Below are 13,739 nucleotides of genomic sequence, written 5' to 3'. Positions count from 1 at the left end.
TAAGCAAAACCCGGCAGACAGCTACGGTTTCCCACGGGGCGAACAAGTTAATTTAATATTTGATTCAATAAATGGACCGCCGGCCGGCCATCATGCTGGTAACCAGCGCACTCCAGCAAACGCCAAAGGCGCAGGAAATTAATGACGTAAATACGGCCCTACGCGGTTGTGCGGGGAGTTGCCGATGCGGCATGGGATGGGGTGTTTTCTGTGCGGTAAAGCATAATTTCCATTTGTCATAAAAAATCAACGACATATTTACACGTCGTTTTAAGCCGATATCGGGTTGTGTGTACCGGTTGTGGTACCGGATGGATGTCAGCAGCAGCAAACGATGGCGCGGTTTCGGGCACTTGAAACGAACTGTAACTAATGTGGGGGTTTGGTGCGGTGCTCAGATGAAAAGCCTTCAGGGCAAATGGGGACTCGTTAAAGTATTGCTTCGCGCCGTCCCGCGTCGCCAACAAAATGAAAGGAGCAACCGTATTTAAGTAACGTTTTTACGATTGCTGCTATAAAACACTTTTATGATCGGTGTGTTTTTTGTTGTTGTATCATATTTTTATAGAGAGCTCGACTAAAATTTATTGTACTTTGCTCGTAAGGGCTCACTTAAGCTTTTGGTTAGTATCCGTCGGTATGACCAATCGGTAGGTAACTAGGAATGATAATTTATTTAAATTCACAGCGCCCGTTGCACGTTGTTCTTTGTTTGAGTGTGAAGAAATTCCAAAAAACACTCAAGCAATTGTCAACAGCAACAATATACAGTTTTTATTGTGTTGACCATTGAGCATTAAAGTAATTTCAGCTTAAGTGGTGATTAAAAGATTTTTTGTGCGATTTATGCCAATGGCTGATGTTTGAATTGTATCACGTTGTTGAGCATTATACGTGTTATATAGCAAAGAAAGGAAAAACAAAAAACTTTTTAAAAAAACATTTTTAGCGTAGGAGTTGATTTCCAGAACTGCAGTGATGCATGTTTATAATTATACAGGGGTTTTTTAATTTTATTTCGCAAGTGTAGCTACGTTTAACGCAACCTGAGCATTTGGCAGGACAACGTCATCACGCTTAAGACAACCTTCGCCCTCAATATCGCAAGTACGGTACACAATATCACAATTCCAGTTTTGCGGATTCAATCAAGTATCCAACTACAAGTGTATTAACGACAGCATGAAAATGTGGATATTGAAAAGTTTTTTGGAGATTTTAGAGAACAATTCCAAAATATTTTTTCACGTAACTTCACCATTACAATATTATTTATTTGTTATTAATGTTCGTGATCGGCCCTACGTTGTGATATTTTATGTTAAAGTGCAGTGAAAATTGCTCAGGGTTTAAAGGTGACCGTTTGGCGTACGCGTCAGTATATTCCGAATCCTTTAACGACAATGGTTGACAATTTTGTTTTTAGCCCAACGGACCTAACACTAATATATCGACAATTCAAACGCAACGCTAACGCTTCACCCAGTGAAAATACGCACACAATATGCTGGATGAACGTAGCCCTAGCTGTCAAGACGCAACAATAACAAAAAACGTAAACAATTAACACTTTATCTAATTCTCTACATTCAATTTTTGGGTGTTTGTATTACTTTGAAAAGCCGTAACATTTTTTGTGATATTGTGTACTGCGTTTGCGAATTCAAGTGCGAAGGTTGCCTTAAGCGTGATGACGTTCTGTAAACAACTGATGCGCTTGTCCTTTCAAATGCTGCGGTTGCGTTGAACGTGGCTACGTTTGCGAAATCAAGTAAAAAACCTTGAATCTGTTCATTTGTATCGAAGTTTTGAAATTAATTATTAAACGTGTTTGTATTTGTTCTGCAGTAAGATCCTACTGGATGTAACAAAATTAATAAACAGGCAATGTTGTCTAGGCAATGCATGTACTTATCAAATAATCAAATAATATATGTGACATAGATTTATTTTATATTGTATTATTTGAGATTTTTTCAGCAGAATTGAAATTTCCTCGCTGTGACAATGGAGAAACTTACTAAGTATCTGTAATTTTATATAACTAATTCACAGTGTAAGTTCATCCTTGTTGCGGCACGATGTCTTTGATGAAAATTCAACCTTTTCTGGCCCTGGTAATTCACATTTGGGAATATGAATGACCGGGGATTGTACTTAAACTATTTGATGTTTATTTATTTGAATTCGACGGGCCGTTTGTGGCCATTATTCGATTATTAAAGCACAATTTAACCAATAACTTATATATAAGAGAAAATAAGGGACACCATGATTTCACATATTACCTTATGATTGTGCTCGCATCATGCGTACTTTTACCTTATGTCTACAGCAGCTCTTTTGACCCTTTCGGATCCTTCGAACTCTATACCCACAAGTGATGGAAAACTTGTGGAAAACGTCAATTCCATACAATTTGGACAGGCGTTCGATAAGTTCATTCCTGAAAATTGGCTAGTGCAGCAAGACGACTAAAAAGTTGTTGTAATGAATTCGGATTTCCTTGAAACACAGCGTTAAACACAATATTCTTCCACCATTCGACGTTTATCAATTAACGTAATGTGGTTCTCCGCAAGCACGCCATTCAATCAAACCCGTTACCATGAAATTGGTGCTTTAAGCCAAAGCCACCTGATAGGAAAAGGCGACCACGGCTGGCTACACTTAACACCCGCGACCTGTTGTGGTTGTAGTTGTTGTAGCAGTGGTGTCCGCTGGTGGAAAAAAGAGATTAAGGCACGCGCGGTAACATTTCCATTAATTATGCTCGCTTTTCCCTCGGTACCGATTATCGGGAGATCCGTGCTATACCCGTGCGCCACCGCAACTGCTATTCGGTGCGATACCATTGAAAGCGAAAGATTAGCGAATATAGGATTCGATTTATTTATTTGGAGCTGGTGTTTGCCTCCAGCCTGAGCAGTAAAGACGGTTAAACGAAACGAAAGGTGGAGCAGAATTTATCGAAATGCCTTCAAATCACACCGTTGCACGCTATCGCGCACGAGAGCGCCACCACGGCCTAAAAAAGATATATTATGCTGAAACGAACGGAAGTCATGGTTTTGGGTGTGAATGGGGAAAAGAGTGATTGGGGTTTGGGAGGGCGGAGAGAGTGCGAGAAGCAACTTATGGAAGTTTCCAAACGACGTTAGAGTTGTTGAACTGCTCGAGAAGACGGTGGAAAAAAATGGAAGCAAAAAGCATAAATTTGCTCACGATTCCAATTTATTCCATCGTCCCACGGGGCAAGTGTGTGACTGTGATATGTTGCCCAGGCCTGGGAGGCCATGTTTGATGTGTATATCTCCGCACCGACGGCGCGCGCGCTTCCCCGCCATGGTACCAGCTCCAAATTGTGCACCGATGGGGACACCAACGATAAGCGGGCGCCATGTTTCGGGGGTGTTCTCCTGTTACCGTATAGCACGGGATCGATTATGCTTTATTTGATTTGTCCCTTATTACAGCGTGTGGTGGCGTTGCGCGCAGTGGCCCCGGGCATGGAATTTCGATTCGATTTCTGTTTTGCCCGGGCCTCCGCATTGCTGATAGCTTGCGCCTCACTCACCATCAAATTTGTGGCCTTGTGTAATCGCATTCGAAACCGGTGGTTTTACCTTTTCTTGAGCATTCCAACGCAGCAGCGTCGGGTGTGCTTGTGGGTCCATATTTTGCCCCCCTCCTTCCTGTTTTCCGTATTCGACATTTGTCGCGTGATTTACCTGCCAGGATATAGGCGAAAGGAAGGAGCAATAACCAAAAAACGACGAGTCGAAAAAAGTGTAATCAACTGAACACGACCACACCATCCTAAAAGTGTACCACACCCCCAAGACGTAAGCCAAACCTCAACTGGTGCGGGGTGAGAGAGTGAAAAGGGTCTCGTTGGGCCTACCCCCCCCCCCCACACTTAGTCTTCTTTGTTACACCGATAGCGCTTTGACCCGCCATCATTCAGCAACGGTCAACATTGGGCTTTTTGATAGGCTCCCGCGCGCAATTTACATGCAACGTCAATTCATTTCCATTTGATCGTTTTTTCTCTCTCTCTCTCCCTTCCCTTTCCGCCTTCTCCTTTATTCCTCTTATACCCAGTCAACTCTTGACTGGGGAGACACAAAAACAAACCACTACTGCCATGAATTATGATTACTTTCCATACCGTGTGTGTGCAGCACGACGACCGCACCCAGCCAGCCAAGCGTCGGTTGCATCGAATGCGGTTCATTCTACGCGGGTCGGGAGGGTTTTTTCCTTCTTTCTTTCAATAGTTACTGCTGCTCGATTTATGTAATTTTAATTTCTTTGATTGATGCTCACGATTTCAATTGGGTCGATCGGGGAGCGGATTGTTCCGGGCGGGGGAGATCGATTTAAATCAGCGCTGCATGTTGCAGTCGATAGTGTGGAGTGCTGTGCGGTATGGTATGGGGGCACGATTGGGCTATAAATGATCGTGGAGTAATTTATCGGAAAACGATTGGCCTATCTTATGGTGGGGATAGGGTTGAGCAGGAGAGGTCGTTTGGATCGTTCCTATCGGGTTTAATTATCAACATCGGGTTTGATGTAAGAACATTGGGCGCCGTTACGGTCTGTTTCTGGTTTGCTGGTGTTTGTAGTCTTTGGACGATTGGACGACGTTTGGTACCATTAATGTTTCTTCGATTGTGTGTTTTTTCAATTTTTTTAAATTATCACCTTAATTTCACGTTTGTTCGATGTTTGTTATATCAAATTCTATTATTTATTCTCTTTTTTGTATTTTTCTGTTTAAAATGCTAAATTGTTATTTTTGTTCGTCGTTTTGATATGTTTATGGCGTACTGCAGATTTGTTTAACAGTATTTACAATGATGTACATGAAAAAACTATAATATAAAATATCTCAATATTTTTTAGAACTAACAATAGTTTGCGTCAATCTTTCGGACAAAATTCGTTTATTTATTCGTGCAAATGTTATTTAACTGCTTTAAATATATTTTGTATAAAACAATCGTTTGATTATTTGTTATAAAGATAACATATCTTTATTTAGCAATAAATGTATGTATCTTTTATATATGTTTGAAAATGTTTTATAATACTGTATATTACTGTATATTACCTGCTCTAAAATACGATTGTAAAAGTAAATGTATGTTTAATTACGGCTTTTACAGGGTTTCCCACGATTTATTGGTCGGTTCTCATCAATTTTCGGTGGGTTCCCATATTTGTTTGGTGCGTTCCTACGATTTTTTGGTCGTTTCCCAGAACTTTTTGGTGCAATTGTATTGATATCCAATCGGAAAATACCAATAAATTATGGAAACGAACCAAAAATCTATGGGATACGATCAATAAATCGTGGGAACGCGCCAAAAAATCATGGAAACTGACCAATAAATCGTGGGAAACCCTGTACTTCTTCTTGTTTGGCACAACAACCGCTGTCGGTCAAGGCCTGCTTGAACCCACTAGTGAAGTGAGCTTGGCTTTCATTGACTTATTGTTACCATAGCAGGATAGTCAGTCCTACGTATGGGGGCACGGTCTATTCGGGACTTGAACCCATGACGGGCGTGTTGTTAAGTCGTACGAGTTGACGACTGTACCACCAGACCGGCCCACAACCCTGTACTATGATTTATTTATTTCTTGTTGCATTATTATAAATGGTTTCATATTTAAATATTCAAAATACTCAAAAAAAAGGGTGCGTCAAATTTGATAGAAATTGTGCTTAACATAGCAAAACTATTACATTGAAATTCATCCTATAAAACTGTCGAGCAACGTAAACAAATACAGTATGTCACTCATATTTTACATGTTTTACATACGCTCCAAACCAAGGTTGGAAAACCACATCGGTGCGCACGAAACACCTGCCTATTTGATTTCCCATTCAAATGGTCTGTTTTCCGGGCGCAAATACATCACCAGAAGCGTTCATAAGGGAAAAATGAGCCCCAGCACCGAAAAAAAGGAAAATTATACACCTTTTAACTTTTACGGCCGTGTGTCACGAAAGTCCCGGGAGGAAATGTGATGTAGTCAACATCAAAAAAGAAACAAAAAGAGACGGACACACACACACACACACACACACACACACACCTGCTTTGAGGAACATATTTTCGGTGGTTCCCCGAAACTGTGCTGTCCGAAAGCTTCCGGCAAGGACAGTGTGGAGAAAAAGTTTATCCTCCTCCGTGTTCCGTGAGCGCGCGCCTCTGCCGTACACAATATTTGCAATAGAATCTGACGCTGGACGGGGGTCTGTAAAGGCGTGTAAACAACTAAACAAAAGGTAGCGTATAAATGGAAATGCTTCCGAGGCACATGATGTGATTTGTGTGTGTGTGTTGCTTTCTTCTTGCCTTGGCATTGCAGGAAGTTGTTCCCAGTCTTTCGGTCCTCTGGCACGGAAGAACGCCACACGTTCGCTTTGTACCTTATATTTACTAACTTTTCGATGTCATACCCGTCATCCAGAGCGAATTGGGCAGCGTTAGGCAATGCTTTACTGGTATCTTAAGCTACCGAAAAACGAATAAACAGCGCACAAGCATGATTGCGCTTTCTTTGCACACTGTTTTGTTTCCATTTTCGTCCCCGCCACTAACCCATAAAGGTACTAAACTGCAAACAAAACAAAGAACCGACCGACACCGCCCCAACGCCCTACGAAGAAAGTTTCGCACTTCATCGTGTGCCCGTTGGCGTGCGAGCCGGTGCGTGCGTGCGTGCGTGTATGCGCCCAGGCAAAAGCCACATGAGCGGGGTTAACCCGAGGGGGGCGGCCTTCTGTCCCAATACGCTCAACTTTTGCACACAAAATTGAGAAATAAAATATGAAAATTTAATTTATGCTTTCAATATGAACCGTTCGCCCTCTCGGGTATATCCCCAGTGGGGTTTTTTGTCGTGGTGTGTGTAGTGAGGGAACTGAAAACAAAAGCGATCAAGCGAATGTTTCCTTTTCCCGTGACCCTGAGGACAGAAGCGAGGAGGAGCAGCTGTGAGCATACAGAAGCGCCAGAAGAAACGTCGAGCGTTTTAGTCCTTCCAACGGGGCTGGCTGGTTCCGAACTGTTCCGATTACTCCGGGGAGCCATTGGCAAAGGTGTTCCAAAAGTATGCGGAATTATATTTTATGGTCGGTTAGTAGCGCGCTACTGCTGCTACTTGCTCTGTATGTGCACAAAAACGGGCGCACAGGAGCGAAAGAAGGCGGAAGAAGGAAAAACAAGCAGCTGATAGTGAGCCATAAAGTGAGCGCGCGTAGATTTTATGGGCTTTGCCATGTGTTTACCTTTGTGGGGTGGTGGTGGGGGATTTGTTTTTGGGAGGCGGATGAGCTTTGGCGGAATGGTATTTTTATCGGCGTACTGGTAGGGAGCATGAATCGGGTGGCAGAAGTATTGTTTTCTCCCCCACGTGGACGGTGGGTCACTGGAGAGTGTTTTATTGTTTCACATTTTTACGATCACCGAGTGGTGTTGTAGGTTGTGGTAGTGGTCGTTGCTATATGGGAAGGACAGAAATGAATATTTCAATTCATTCACTTCGCTTCAACCTTGCCAAGATGAATTGGATTCTGGTTTAGAGAGTTGGTCAATATGGTATGGTAACCAATTGGAAATGGGAAATCTTTTGAAACATTCTAAGTTTTTGTACGGTGAGCTAAATACAGTAGGTTGCGAGTTATTTATCACTTGTTTTTATGTTTTCATCTGATCTATTTGTTTAATGTTTAGAATTCGAAAGGAGTAACTCAATTCGATTTTTTTTAGAATAAGAAGTATAATTAAATAATAATAATTATTTTTATTCATTTAAGGTTAAGTTATAATAACGATATGTGTATAAAGTTTTGAAAAATGTCACTGTCAATGTCATAAAAAAAAAATCTGACTGAAACAAAATCCAAGTCTGCGTTACGTACTCAATTGTGATAATCAGATACTCAAAACGATTGGTGTGGCCAATACATGCTTCGTGACATTTTAGTGACCATCGTTTGGTCAGTCACTTTGTGATGACTTTTTTTACTATGATCAGTTCTCTAGTCATGACAAATTCCGGCTGAAACAAAGTAATGTCAGCATCACGAGCTCTACTGTGATGATTAGAGGTGAGACTCAAACAGTTGTTGCGACTATCACATGTTTGGTGACTTTTTGTGCAACTAACTCTTGGTCAGTCACTTGGTCGACATTTTCTCTCGGTGATCATCACGATAGTCATGAGAGATATGCGGTGCTTGCGATTGGGTCCAAGAAACAAAATGAGCATGTTTTCTCGGTTTGTTTGACTCGACAGACCATCAAACCAGACAGAGCGAGAAAGCATGCTTATTTTGCTGCTTGGGACATGCCAAGTATATTCTAAGAATGTTGTGATTATCACCAGCAGAAAATGTCGTGACCAAGTGAGTGACCAAGAGCTGGGTAAGAAACAAAATGTCATCAAGCATGTGATTGGTCCACCAACTGTTTGAGTCTTACCTCTGATCATCTCAGTTGTGTGCGTGAGCTGATTTGAGCTTCGTTTCAGTCATGAGTGTTGGTGACAGAAACAGTGGCATATGGCAGCACTGTTCACAATGATCATGCTTGTGACGGCATTAAGCTCAGCATGTCAGTCAGAGTATCGCGTTTGACCCAAGCACTCAGATGTCGTATTTGGCATATCATGACACACTTTCATTGAGTATCAGCAATGAGCATTAAGCTATCACGGATATGTTCACTGTCTTCGTTGGATACATTAGAATCGATTTAAGCGAACTATTGTAGCGATTTAAAAAACAACCCTATACAAAGGCAAAGAGCACATTATGACTGTCAAAATAAATTAGGACAACTTTCCTATCATTAATTACTAGTTATTTGAATACATTTATAGAGTTTTTGAAGATATAATAATTTTAAAACACATCTAATAATGTGCATTTATGACAAATCTCATTTCCGCCGTCTTAACATTCCATAACACACACATCCACACCCTGCAAAAAGTCTCTCATGCAAATAAATCGCTCGACAGCACCCGTTATGCTTCAGTAGCAGTTCCAGAACATAAATGAAGGCGTAGAAGATGCCGATCGCCTGCCATGTGCAAACAACTAAATGTAGTCGTGCGAGCCCGAGCGATCAAGGAAAGCGGGCGCGCGCATTTCGCTTGCTGATAGTAAATTACAGTTTCCAGTCAAGCAAAACGACCATGTTTGATGAGTTTTGCAATGTCATTGACCTACCACTATATCGGAACACTTCCCACTTTATGCGTGCAATCATAATGTTCGAGCATAAAGACAAACACCCAGTGCACAATGGGCAGTTTAGAACAAATTTCGGGATAAAATTATTTTTGCAGAAATTGTTTGTTTTTATCGTTTGTAGTAAAGAGTTATGATAGTAAATAACATTTTATATGTAGTTCGCATCCATACCACCAGGTGGCGCTACATAAAATAGTGTTTTAAGGGACCTTTGCTTAATTTTATTAATTTTGTGTGTTTTTTTCTTGTATTTGTTGTTTCTAACAGTATAAACCATATTAAAATATACTGTAATGTTTTATAATATATGAACAAAACATAATAATTTTGAATAAGATAATATTTTCTGTTTTGTATAGGACAATTGTAGCTAATTTTCATCACTTTTACTCACAGGTAGTACAAATATTAAAATTTTACATACACAACTTAGGTGGATGCTATTACAAGCTTCTGACGTCTTGTTCACATTTCTAGAGACATGAATAAAGGCATTTAAATAATTCGGTAGAGCAGGTACATTGAAATAAAGTAGTTCCCAAATTCGTCATGAAAAGCAGCTCATATTGTTAGTCTTTGAATATTCATCCTATACTTTTCCAAGTCCTGTACTGCCTTCAGAAGGGGTAATAAAACTAAAAATTGTATGTTCTTGGTTTTACAACTATCCGAAAAAGCAGAGTTCAACGATAGCTACAAACAAAGTATTTACTTCATTAGTAAAGTTAAACTCTGTCTTTGTTTTAGTGCGTGTAGCTACTGATATTGAATTGGTTAACGAATCAGAGGAATACAGCTCATTATACAAAATGTCCTTCTGGATGCATTTTCTTTCTTGTAAAATATTCTTTGTAGCATACTCCCCTATATCCTTATATTTAGTTTGTCATGACTTTTGGGAGTTCTTCTCCCAAAGCGCCAATAGATGCTGGTGCATTCATAACGTTTTCCTGTTATGCGTATAATTTCAGAATTATTTTCCTTACATCCGTCTATAATCTGGAGTAGGACCAAAAGTTATTTGATTCTAATTTGCTTCATTATATTTAATAATAAAGTTAGGTTAGAATAGAAATTTACATATTAGATAAGTACATGAGCTGAAACTAAGATACACAGCTTCGTAATGGAAATTAAAATCACGTAGAATATAGTTTTGTAGAATACACTAAATACGCTACACTAGGCTCCTATGGAGCCGCCTAGTTGCGCATGTGTCTGTTTTTAGAAAAAGTTGATGTGAAAAAACTTCAATGAAATTCGCGTTCGCAAACTTTCGCAGAATATTTCTTCACAGATTGATAGTATATATATTACACTATTATGTGACATATATGAGACAACGCCACTCTACGCCACTTCAATAATGGCATCATGTCAAAAATTAAAATGATGAAATTTTTTAGGAAGTTTCTTCAGTTATTATCGTTTATTTTTGCATAAAATTAACTTAACTCAAAATCTTTAATGTATTTTTAAAGCTGACTAAATATCCTTTTTAAAATGTCTAAACTTATCAAAATCGGATTATATTTGAAAAAGTTACAAAGGTTCAAAGTTTTCCAAAAAAGTGAAAAATTTTCTGCGTTTTTTTAACAAATCTCGACTTTGAAAGGTCTTTTCTAGAGAACCAGAAAAGATAAAGAGCTCATATTTGGTATTTTTCTTAGTTTAACCCTTAGTATTATAACCTATTATTTGGAATGGCGCTATTACAAAGTTGATTTTTTGAATTTCATCCCGGCAAATGCCCATTGTGCAGTGGAAGGATCTTTACGCATGAATAAATGTAGCCGCTTCTCGTGTGAAGCCCATAAGCCCACATGATCACAGACTGAATGTCCTCGCCTACATCTACGATTTATCATAATTTGTAACCACTCATCCAATCTCGCACAAACACTCTATTCCGAAAGTCTCTCCGGAAATAGCACAGTTTAATACGTTTAAAACGAAACACACTGGTGAAGGCAGGAGGAGGAGGGGGGGGGGGTGTTGGCAGGCAAAAGAAACGTGGCACAAAACCATTATCCTTATCGAGGTAATGAGGGTTTTGCTGAATGGCTCACAGATTCACATTAACTGCCCAAACTTTGTGCCATTTCTGGTTGGCTTCTGACTCGTGTGCGGCGGGTGATCAGCGTCAACAAGAGGGAGTGTTGTGCGTATGTGAGCGAACGAGAGAGAGAAAAAAGGGCTAAACAGTGAAGAGAGAGGGAGGGGGGGGGGCATCGGGCAAAAGGGCAAGAGTTCAAACCATTAAAAACTTTGCCTGTCACGCTTCGGTAAAAGATTTCTTTTTCTCCTACTGCTCCTGGTGGGCTGCAGGAGGGGAAAAATGGATGAAAAAGTTTACCCAAAACCGTTCCTCTCCATCACTGTGGTGGCGGTGGGCGAGCTGAGTGTGAAACTGTTGTTCCGACTTTGCATTTGTATGTAGATTCGGGGCAATGCAGCGATAAAACAATCATTAGCACAAGTTTTAACGATATCCATCATACATCAATTTATTATTTTATTGTACGTACGAAGCATTGTGCGTTGTGCCTAACCTGTTTGGCTGGTTTGGCTTGTTTGGAGGTGTTCCCGCACAAAGCGTATCCTCTGCCAGGATAAATTCAATGTAAAGTTTTTGAAAGTGAAACAAAATTCAATTTCAAGCTGTTTGTATTCAACCAAAAGCTGAAAATACTATGCTTGAGAAAGAAATAAAAAGGAAAGGAGTTTACAAACGATGGGGCTTACAGAATGGATATAAACGGCACTGGTTTTTGAAAAACACTTTACAGGTTGTAAAAGGCGTTTTTCATGATTCTAGTGAGGTTTGAACGAGCAGTCAAAGTAATCACAATGAATTGTAACATCTGATAGTCGTTAGGCATAAGATAAGAAATATGTTTATCATCATGTTTTACAGTTCCAAATGTTCCAATTTTATAAAAATTCGGACACAAATTTCAGAGGTTTTTGAAATTACAAGGGCAAAAACGGATAATCAAGTGGCTGTCAACAATTGTCAAATAAGAAAGATTTCTCAAATGGGAGAGGTATCAGATTAGAAAGAGTTCAATGTATTGAGTATTTGTTTTTATTGATTTTATCTGAAGTCAATTAAAGCTAAAGAATTAGCGCAATTTCATCGCAAAACGTAGCCCAACTAATGATTTCTGAGATTAATACGTTGACCTTTGAAATGACATTTCAACGAATAACTTAATTTCAATATGTAGTTTAAAGTGATTAACGATGTGGTGATTGTTGTCAATACAAATGAACCACCTCTTATTGATTTTTAAGTTCGATAAGACTGGCTATGCTATGCTTTAAGTTTAAGATTATATAATTTATTATTGCAAATGCAGCCTTACCAAAATACCATTCTAGTTTTTGGGTTCTTGTGTATAAATATAACACAAATACCATTTATTTATCAAACAAAAAATCTTCTGCATTTCTCATAATTCCATAAAATCAGCAAAATGTAAAACATATCTTGAATAACATACCTTATTATACCTCATTTCTCTAGTGATTTCTGTTAATCTCCTGCTGAAATCTAGTTTATGATACTGCATTCATCCCCTCTAGTGGCCGTTAACGGTTTGACCCAGTTCCGGAATGTCCAAAATCGCGCTAGTCGGTCCCATGCTATCGCATCATCCAGCAAAGGTCGTTGGCGTGGAAGTTCATTTCGCTGCGATAAAATAACTTTCGGTGTCCACGATGGTTCTCCAGCGCTCGGTGCTCGTAAATCTTCTAATCAATGGCGCAAAATTTGATTCCTTGCATGTAGACATACACACCCTGCCGTACCGTGAGAGCCCCGTATGCTGACTAATGGGTTTCCCGTTCATTTGTGTTTTTGTTCTAGAGCGCCGCAGCCCTCTCCGTGACAAGTGTTCGGTAACACAGGCGTTGGTGTTTATCGGGTCTAAGTAGTTTTTTTTACACTTGAAACGAATTAGTTGAGGGTTTCTCACTTAATAATTCTGTATGCATCGCTACTGCAGTAAAACAGTGCACCATATTCACTGGTGCACGTTGGGTTTCGCTGATGCGGGTGCAAAAATAGCAACTTCATTCAACACATTGACTACAAAAGCAGGAGCGTTGTGTGGGACAGTTTGTTAGTGAAACAACCGGCAGCACGAACCAGAAGCAGAACGGTGTGTTTTTCCTTTCCAATCGGCTCTGGGACTTTGCTCGGTAGCTTCCGGTGATGTTTGCTGCGGTAGGTCGTAAATCATCTGGCATAGCGTCCAGTTAAATGAGGGTGTAACAGAGATGCCTAAAATCTTTCCTCTATGCTGGTCCTAATTAGAAAGAAGGGACAGCATAGCAGTTTTTGTTGGGCCAATAGTAGCTTCTTGGAATCATTTTCGTTCGTCATTTATTTGAGCGCTAGCTGAAGCAGAAAGGAAAGTAAACAAAACACGTTTGGTACAAATTGTTGTTT

General features: G+C 39.9%; 1 protein-coding gene across 2 annotated transcripts in view; it reads left to right on the top strand.

Moving 5' to 3' along the window:
• The window catches only part of LOC121595708 (E3 ubiquitin-protein ligase TRIM9), a 118,086-nt gene that overhangs the window by 65,402 nt on the left and 38,945 nt on the right, over positions 1–13,739 (top strand). The gene's annotated exons all lie outside the window — the stretch shown is intronic.

Source organism: Anopheles merus, chromosome 3R (genome assembly GCF_017562075.2).
Source record: "Anopheles merus strain MAF chromosome 3R, AmerM5.1, whole genome shotgun sequence".
In the NCBI taxonomy this organism is placed as follows: domain Eukaryota; kingdom Metazoa; phylum Arthropoda; class Insecta; order Diptera; family Culicidae; genus Anopheles; species Anopheles merus.
The sequence above is the reverse complement of the archived record's forward strand: the minus strand, read 5'-3'. Positions and strand labels throughout refer to the sequence as shown.